Source organism: Hibiscus syriacus, unplaced genomic scaffold (assembly GCF_006381635.1).
Source record: "Hibiscus syriacus cultivar Baekdansim isolate YM2019G1 unplaced genomic scaffold, ASM638163v2 tig00110641_pilon, whole genome shotgun sequence".
NCBI classification, from domain to species: Eukaryota; Viridiplantae; Streptophyta; class Magnoliopsida; order Malvales; family Malvaceae; genus Hibiscus; species Hibiscus syriacus.
Window position 1 is genome coordinate 159,750 of NW_024062809.1, and position 8,831 is coordinate 168,580.

General features: G+C 35.5%; 1 pseudogene; it reads left to right on the top strand.

Moving 5' to 3' along the window:
• The first annotated feature begins 519 nt into the window (after nt 1–519).
• On the top strand, nt 520–6,300 carry LOC120136971 (annotated as a pseudogene).
• Nucleotides 6,301–8,831: the final 2,531 nt, after the last annotated feature.

Consider the following 8,831-nt stretch of genomic DNA (forward strand, 5'->3'; position numbering starts at 1 on the left):
CTCTAATAACATTTACATTATTGGATTCAGCTCAAAGCCCAAAACGCTTCGTTTTAGCTCATATTTCGAAAGATTATTTTTCTTTAGTCGATAACCAACACCTATCCAACCATTACCAAAAAAAAAAAATTTATAAATAAAGATCAGAAGACAATAGCAAGAAGCATTGTTTCCAATTCTTTAAAGGTAAATTGTACTCATAGTCACTGATCTTTTAGGATATTTGTACTTTAGTTTTTGAAATCATTCTTTAACATCAGTGATACTATCAGTATAATTTTATTTTTTAATTATTACTAATATTTTAATGTTTTCTTCTATTTACTTCTAGGTTTCCCCTTGAAACAAACAGTGATCTAACCAATAAAAATATAAATATAAATTTCTTTTAAAAAAATTCAACTAATAATAATTAACACAGATTAACAAACGAATTCGAAACCTAATTTCCTTAGCCCCCTATTTTTAAACCAAAGGAAAGAATATTTCTCAGCCTTCGTTTTTCCTCTTTTTATTAAAATGGCGAGACATATTGAAGCTGAGAAACTCTGGCAAATGATGAGGGATTCTTCAGTACGAACAGAAGCTTTGAATGCTCCATCAACTTCCAGCTCGCGAAGGACCAGGTATAACATTGTATGCCAATGAATTTTGAGCATAATTTTTGTTAGATGAATTGGATTTGGATTTGAATTCTAGGGTTACTCTTTTGAATTCGGATGCTAAGGATTCGGATTTTGGTAGATTTTGATGTAAATTTAGGATCTTGTTCCCTATTTATTAGAAAGTGTGGTGTATTTCGAGATTTGGATTTGTTTTGCATGTTGATTTTTTGAAATTTGAGTTGTTTTTTTTTTGCTGAATTGTCGATTAATTTCGGAACTGAGCTGGAAAATTTCATATCGTGTTGTTGAAAGGATTTGAATGCTTGGAACTTCGATGCTATTTTCTTAATCTAAAGTTTTTTTTTTAATGTTAACGAATTATCGCAAAATTTCAACCAATTTAGATATAACAGTGCTATAAAGAAATGTTGCTTTTTTTTTCCAGTTCCCTTTTTGGCTAAATTACCTAAGAGATCAATGGTTTAATTGCAAGAAAAGTGTATGGAAAATGTTATTCCCTCCTAAGATGATAAAATTAACACATAAATGTCATCAGAATTGTTACATTTAATGAAGTCATCTGAGATAACTACCGATTTAGCTATTTAATTTGTTCTTCTATGCTCATTGAGCTCTAGATTTTCAGGTTTGAATTGTCCATTATTCCATATATTGACTTGAGTACACATTTTGATATTTCATGCTTATGCTGACTAAGTTCTTTTTATGTTTTGCCTTAACTAGCAATGTCTTTCCGTTATTGGCACGGAGAGAAGTTTCTCCACGAACCAAACGGACATCATGAAAGCTATGGGGAGAAGGTTCAAAGAGCCGTCCTGATTCCTTAGGGCCAAAATTTCAAGCAACAAGAGATGCAAGATCTGATCTTCTTTCCTGGTAATACCATTCTTTCCCAGTTTCCTTCACAGCTTTGAAAGCGGAAGCAACTAAGTTTTATATTTTACTTTGTGGTCCATTCTTTTAATGGTCATGTGTTTATGTGATTCATAGAACTTTGGTCCTATTTTATAGTAGGGATCCTTATAAGCTTTATTGCAATTCAATGGGGTTGCAGGGTAGAGGCAGAGTCATTGCAACATTTTTCATCAAAATACTTCCCATTGGTGCCTCCTCCAAGGTCTACTATTGCAGCAGCCTTCAGTCCAGATGGAAAAACACTTGCCTCTACACAGTGAGTTCCTTTTACCAGTATTTTATCAGTCTAACAGGTGCCCAGTTAACTTCACCCTTGGATTTGATACATATTTTACTTGGATTTTGATCCTGCAGTGGAGATCATACAGTTAAGATTATCGATTGCCAGACTGGAAACTGTTTAAAGGTGTTGAGTGGTCATCGTAGGACACCTTGGGTGGTAAGGCTGTAACTTTTTTCCTTTTAAAGTTGGTTGATTTCTACCTGTCGCTTTAACCTAATTGGATTGATAAAAAATTTAGCTTATAAAGCAAAGCTGCTCAATTCATTTGTATGCAACCAGAAGGTCACTTTGGTGCTTTGCATTTTGTAGATGCATTTTTGGATCTTTGATTCAGCACATATAGATTACAATATGATTTATCTATAATTAGATTTCTAGTATATTTACTTAATCCCTTTATTCTCTTGAATGCCTAAATGATTGTGCAATTGGGGTGTTTATGGTGGAGTATACATTAATAGTTTGTGCTGCTTGAATTTTACAGGTTAGATTCCATCCACTGTATCCGGAGATACTTGCAAGTGGAAGTTTGGATCATGAAGTTCGCCTGTGGAATGCAAATTCTGCTGAGTGTATAGGAACACGTGATTTCTGTAATTACTCTTGTGGATTTCCCTTCGTAACATTTCACATTGAGAGCACATGAATGTGCTTATGCTCTGTACTGTTTCTCATTGTTCTTCTTAACGCAGACCGTCCTATTGCGTCAATTGCTTTCCATGCTAAAGGGGAAGTTCTTGCAGTAGCCTCAGGGCATAAGGTGAGGCTGATTGTTTCATATATGTGTACTTCTTTATTTCGATTGATATAAAATTGCCTAACTGTAGAGCTGTTTGTCAGTTATATATATGGCATTACAACAGGAGAGGAGAGACATCATCTCCATCTATTATATTGAAGACAAGGCGTTCTCTCCGAGCTGTACATTTTCATCCATATGCGGCTCCATTTCTTTTGACTGCTGAGGTAAAATTTTGATTCTATCAAATCGATTATGTACTTTAGTCTACACTCTTAGTAATTAGATTTCTGGGCTGATTTGCAGGTTAACGATCTTGTCGCTCCTGATTCATCAATGACAGTGGCGAGTTCTCCTGGTTACTTGCATTATCCAGCCCCAACTGTATATTTCGCAAATGATCGATCTAATTTGACAAATGAACTACCTCTAATGTCTTTACCTTTCATGATATGGCCATCATTTTCTAGAGATAATGGGACAACATCTTTGCAGAATACTGATGGTGACATTGGTTCAAATGGTGTGCATCAGAGAGGTGATCAATCGGCCTCTGTACGGCTTCTGACTTATTCAACTCCTACTGGGCACTATGAACTTTTGTTGTCTCCTGTTGAACCCAACAGCTCTTCGCCGTTGCCAGAAGAAACAGGAGGGAATCCTTTACCAACTGAGATGGAAACGGATGTTTCCCATTCTGCAATGGAGCTTATGGAGACTATGGAGGTGCAATCAGTCGAAAGACCTACTCAGTTTTTTCCTTTTGGTGATCCAACTTCATGGGAGCTACCTTTCTTGCAAGGATGGTTAATTGGTCAGACCCAAGCTGGTCAGCGCAATATGCGTTTGGCTACTGGTGGTGGTCATGAGAACTCTCTTACAGCTGGTGAAGCTGGAACTTCTGCTTCAATAGCTCCCTCAGGTATGGCCACGGTGTTGGCCAATCAAGAGTTTCTGGAAGATCAAGTTCACGGCATCGTTCTTCACGTTCTCGCATGATCTCCTCAGGTAGAACTGGGGAATCTGGTTATAGCAACATCATACATGATAGTAGTGATCCTCAACCTGCTGCCAGCAGAATTCAATCTGAACTTGCTACCTCTCTTGCGGAAGCAGCAGCTGCAAACTACCTTGCACTGTTAAGCTTAGAATATGGCCACATGATATGAAAGATCCTTGTGCTTTCCTTGATCCAGATAAATGTCGCTTGACCATTCCGCATACTGTGCTTTGTAGGTGTGTTCTTTACCGTCATAATTTTTGAAGGCATTGTCTATTAATTATTCCATTTCCTGTGTTTCGGCTTCTTCTGAAAACTGTTCTCCTTTGGTGTCTTGTTGCTGTCATGGTCTTATCATGTATGCTGCAAAATATTACTAATATCCTTTAAACTGCCATCACAAACATAATTGCAGTGAAATGGGTGCACATTTTTCACCTTGTGGGAGATTTTTAGCGGCCTGTGTTGCCTGTATGCTTCCTCATTTGGAAGTCGATCCTGGAGTCCAGAGCCAGCTAAATTCTGATATTGCAGGAGTTGCAACATCTCCCACACAACACCCTGTTTTGGCACATCAAGTTATGTATGAGCTTGTATATATTCGCTTGAGGAGGCCACGTAAATTCCAAACATCTTATACTCAGTTCTTTATATTCCTACCCTCCCTTCTGCGAACAGTTTATATTTATTATCCTTTTGTAATTTTGATGCTCTTTTTTGTGTAGATTTGGATTGGTGCTTGCTTCAAGGGCAATAAGAGCTGCACATTGCTTAACATCTATTCAGGTCCAACTCTATTCAGTTCATTGAATGGAAACTTGTTCTGTTGAGATTTGTGGATTTTTGTGTCATGGGACGTTCATGCATAGTTTGGAAACACCTGCATGCCGCTGTAGTGAAAGCAGTGCAAAGTTGTAATATTTGTACCTTGTTTTTTATAATTTGCAGTTTTCACCCACATCAGAGCATATATTACTTGCCTATGGTCGTTGCCACAGCTCACTTCTCAAAAGTGTGCTAATAGATGGACAGACCACAGTGCCCATATACTCCATTCTAGAGGTATCGTTTATGTTATTATAGTTCCAGTTGCTATTTTTTATTGATTTGTTGAGAATTGGTTACGTCTGGATGTTGAAAGGCATTTATATGTTTTATGCATGTCCTCGGTGTTATCTGCTCAATCACAGCTAGTATCTCTGGTTAAACCTTATTCTATGTAAAAAAACACCTTATCTATCTGATAGTTGCATTGTTTTAAGAATATAAAATCCCTTCTATCACGTTGTCTTGTATTAATGCCTTTCATGTGATTTGTTGTACTTCATTACTCAGGTGTACCGAGTTTCTGATATGGAGCTTGTGAGAGTTCTTCCAAGTGCAGAGGATGAGGTAAATGTGGCTTGCTTTCATCCTTCTGTTGGATGTGGCCTTGTATATGGAACAAAGGTTAGCAATTGACATTTAAATGACTTCTATATTTTTGTTTGATACCAATCCTGGTTTTTAATATGCGAATGCTGACTAATTATTTCAAATTCTATATTTCCCAATGTAGGAAGGAAAGCTAAGGTTTCTCCAGTATGATAGTTCTAATTGTATGGCACAAAACACGTCCAGTTTTCTTGATTAAAATATGCTCGAGGTAGGAGGCCGAGTATGCAGGTTTATTTTCTTGTATTCCTTGTGGTTACAGATAAATTTGCCTTTTCCTTGGTTTTTCTTTTTTCCCAATATCTTTGCTACAAATACTGTTCGTCACTTTAAGGTTAAATGTTTTGAATCTTTCCTAATATTTTAAAAACATTGCTTGTGAGAATGGGGGCACGCCTGTGAGAGAGCGGGTGAGTGAGCTCATTTACAATTTGAAAACATTGATTTCTTCCTGTTAATGATTGCTCTTTGAACAAGCGGATGTTATTCATCTCTTGTTGGTTTTTGAATTGTCTGGTACGTACAGACTGATTTCCATTAGTGGGATTATTTGGTCTAATATTTTCTGTAGAACAATAGAAATCACCCAGAGTTTATTCGATTTTCGTTACCGTAGTTTCTTATCATATTTTATTTAGAATGATTGAATTCACCGAGAGTTTATCTGATTTTCTCTCTTATCATAGTTTTGAAATCAGCCTAATTATTCTCCACTGTTGTAGGTCCCAACATATGCTTTAGAATGCTAGTGTTACCGATAAACCCTATTCAGTTGACAAACAGCTCGGCTTTGATGGTTAGTTTCGTTCATTCTATTAACATTTCAAGTTAAATTGAGAAAGTGAATGCATTCAGATCCTTTTATTCTTTTGCAATTCATTTGACTATATTTATTGTGAATCAGAGTTGATCCCTTTCCTAGTTTCCAAGTAATAAAACTTTATTGCTTATTCCAAGTCATTGTGCTTCAGGATGACCGACTTGCCACTGACTTCTTGCGAACAATCTCTGTAGCTACTCGTCCCGGATGATGATTATTGATGTTGTTACGGCCGAAAACTACATGGACACTTTTCTCTGTAAAGTTTCTCAGCTGGTAGGTAGATGCAACTCTATCGGTTTTCTTAGGGACGTGTTTAAGGTGAATCGGGATTAAGATTGTGGGTGGTTGCATCTACATGTTTAGGTTTTAAATGGGCGTTGGAAATGTTGGTGTCTTTGGTTTGATTTTAAAATTTTGATGGCATGTTTGTTGATATAAAACAGAAATGGTGATTATAATTTAGTTTCTAGATTTGCAACCTTTTACGGTAATGAATTTGTCGTAACCGTCCTTTGGGTGGGCTCAGAATCGGGTTTCGACTTAAATAAATGGGTTAGAGTCGCCACCGACCATTTATCTTTAAAAATAAAAATTAGGTTGATCGGACACCCGGTTTATTTTTTACCTGATCCGCTTCTTACAAAAAATGTCGAGTTCAAGAGTCGTTACAGTCAAAGAATGATTAGTACCATTGTACTGTCTTTCCGGTACTAATTTAATTTCTCAGTTGTCTTAATTGCGAAATTTACAAGTTAAATTAAAAGTAAAAAATTCGATTCAAATTATTTACCTCTAATCGATTTAAAGTACTCTTTAAAAAGGTCAAAAAGAGGTTAAATTGTGAAAATAAAATATTGAATGATTCAAAAGGAAGAATTAACAAAATTTAAATTTTAATACTTTAATAAAGAAAAAAAGAAATACATATGTACATACATGCAAAAAAAAAACATATATGAACATAAAATTAACATAATGAAATGCCAAAAATAAATAGAATAAATTCATGCTACATAAATGAACAAACCACACATATTAAGAAACTCAAAATAATAAAGAAAATGATGTGAATAAGAGATTGATTAAAATAAAAGAAAAATGAAAATGGAAAAATCAAATAAAAAAAGACAATTTAAGAATTAATGAAATAAAAAAATTAAAAATTAAAAAATAAGATTACTGTCGGGTCAAAATCACGTAAAGCGTAATAGTCTTTTAAATACAATTAAATGAAAACATGAAATATATAAAGGACCAAATTGCAAAAATAAAATAAAGTGTGGGTCTAAATTGAAAAAAATGTAGTTAATGAATGAAACGAATTCACATAAAACCTTAAAGGGCTGAAAGTGGAATTAGACCCAACCCACGACAAAACACGCGGATCCTCAAGGGTTCGGGTCAGCTATAAAATACAAAATGAAGAAACAAAATTTATTTCTCTTCTCTCCCTAGAAATGAATCAAAACCGAAACCATTGTTTTCTTTGAAGTGTTCTTCGACAAACGAAGAACATTCAACCGGAGTTCATGGCAACTCAGATTCCGGTTATGCTCCGCCTTGCTGGCCGCCGTAGACTGGCACCGAAACAAAACCGTTTTTTCACCATTCGAAAGCCCACATCATCCTCTTTCTAAATCCCACCATCATTTTCATTAAAAAGCCTCGAGGAGAGCTAGATCTCAAGAAGATCTTTCGTACTCAACCTCCTCTGGTTATCGGCTTTCTCCGTTCGTGGGGTTTTTCGAGTCAAAAAGAAAAACAAAATAAACCAAACAAGCAACATGCAAGAGCAAAGCCGATAAAGGAAAAAATAATACATTTTTTTTGCGTTTCTTTTCGAAATTTACAACTATTCTTTGCTCCAATCTAATATATTTTCTTTTCATTTTGCAGGGATTTATAGCCTTAAAGATCCCCTTTTTTCATTCGGTTTAGAGTCCTAGTTAGATTAGAGTCCTTTAGGTTGTTGATTATTGGCTTGATTTCCCGAAATTATTTTCCACTAGGGGATAATTTCTTCAAAACCGGCCGAAACAATTGTGTTGTGGAGCCAAATCCCTCCTTGCTAGGCGGTTGGGGGTTGTTAGGTTTAGAAACCCTAAGGTTGGTCTCTGTCGTAGGCCGTTGGATCTCATCTTGATCCAACGGTGGAGATGCTGGCGGATGGGAGCAAAAGGCAGAAATCCTAGCCTTATTGGGTCTGCACACATGGGACTAGTAGGGTTACGGGTTGGACCTAACACAAAAAAAAAAAAACGAGTTTTAAAATAATAATAATAGTAATATATAATAATATAATAATATAAAATAAAATAATATATGTATTATATAATATAAATGCTATATAGTATACTAACATATGTACTATATAATATAATATATATGTATGCTATACCATATAATAAAATAGTCAAAATAAATAACATAATATATATACTATACAATATAAACAATATAATATGTTTATACTATATAATATAAATAATATATTATATAAACAAGGTCAGACGAAAATATGTGTCTACAGCTGCCCCTCTTTGCCCATAATCGTGTAATGGGAATAGGGCAAAGATTAAAAGACACAATTTTCGTCTATCACGAATGTATCACTGGGCTGGGTTTAACATCCGCTATTATGGGGATCAATTCCCATCTTATCGAATATCCTCCGTCGTAGAGTTGAAATCTGATGTTATGATTGGTTTATTAATTCAGATGGAATTACGGAGGACTTCCTCTCTGTGAAGTTAAGTCAATCTTGAAACGACTGCTTGCACGATATACGTCATCATAACGTTGAAATTGTGGTTGACTCATTCGCTGTGAAGTTAAGTTGAACTGGAAAATCTTGAGGATGATATCCTTCATTGTGAAGTTGAAATAATAGACCTCTTAAGCGCGATATCCTTTGTTGTGAAGTTGAAACCGAGCTAAAGTATTGGAAAGTAGCTCATGAATCGTCTTCTAGTCCAATATTCTTCGTTGTGAACCTGGAATTTGACCTGAAG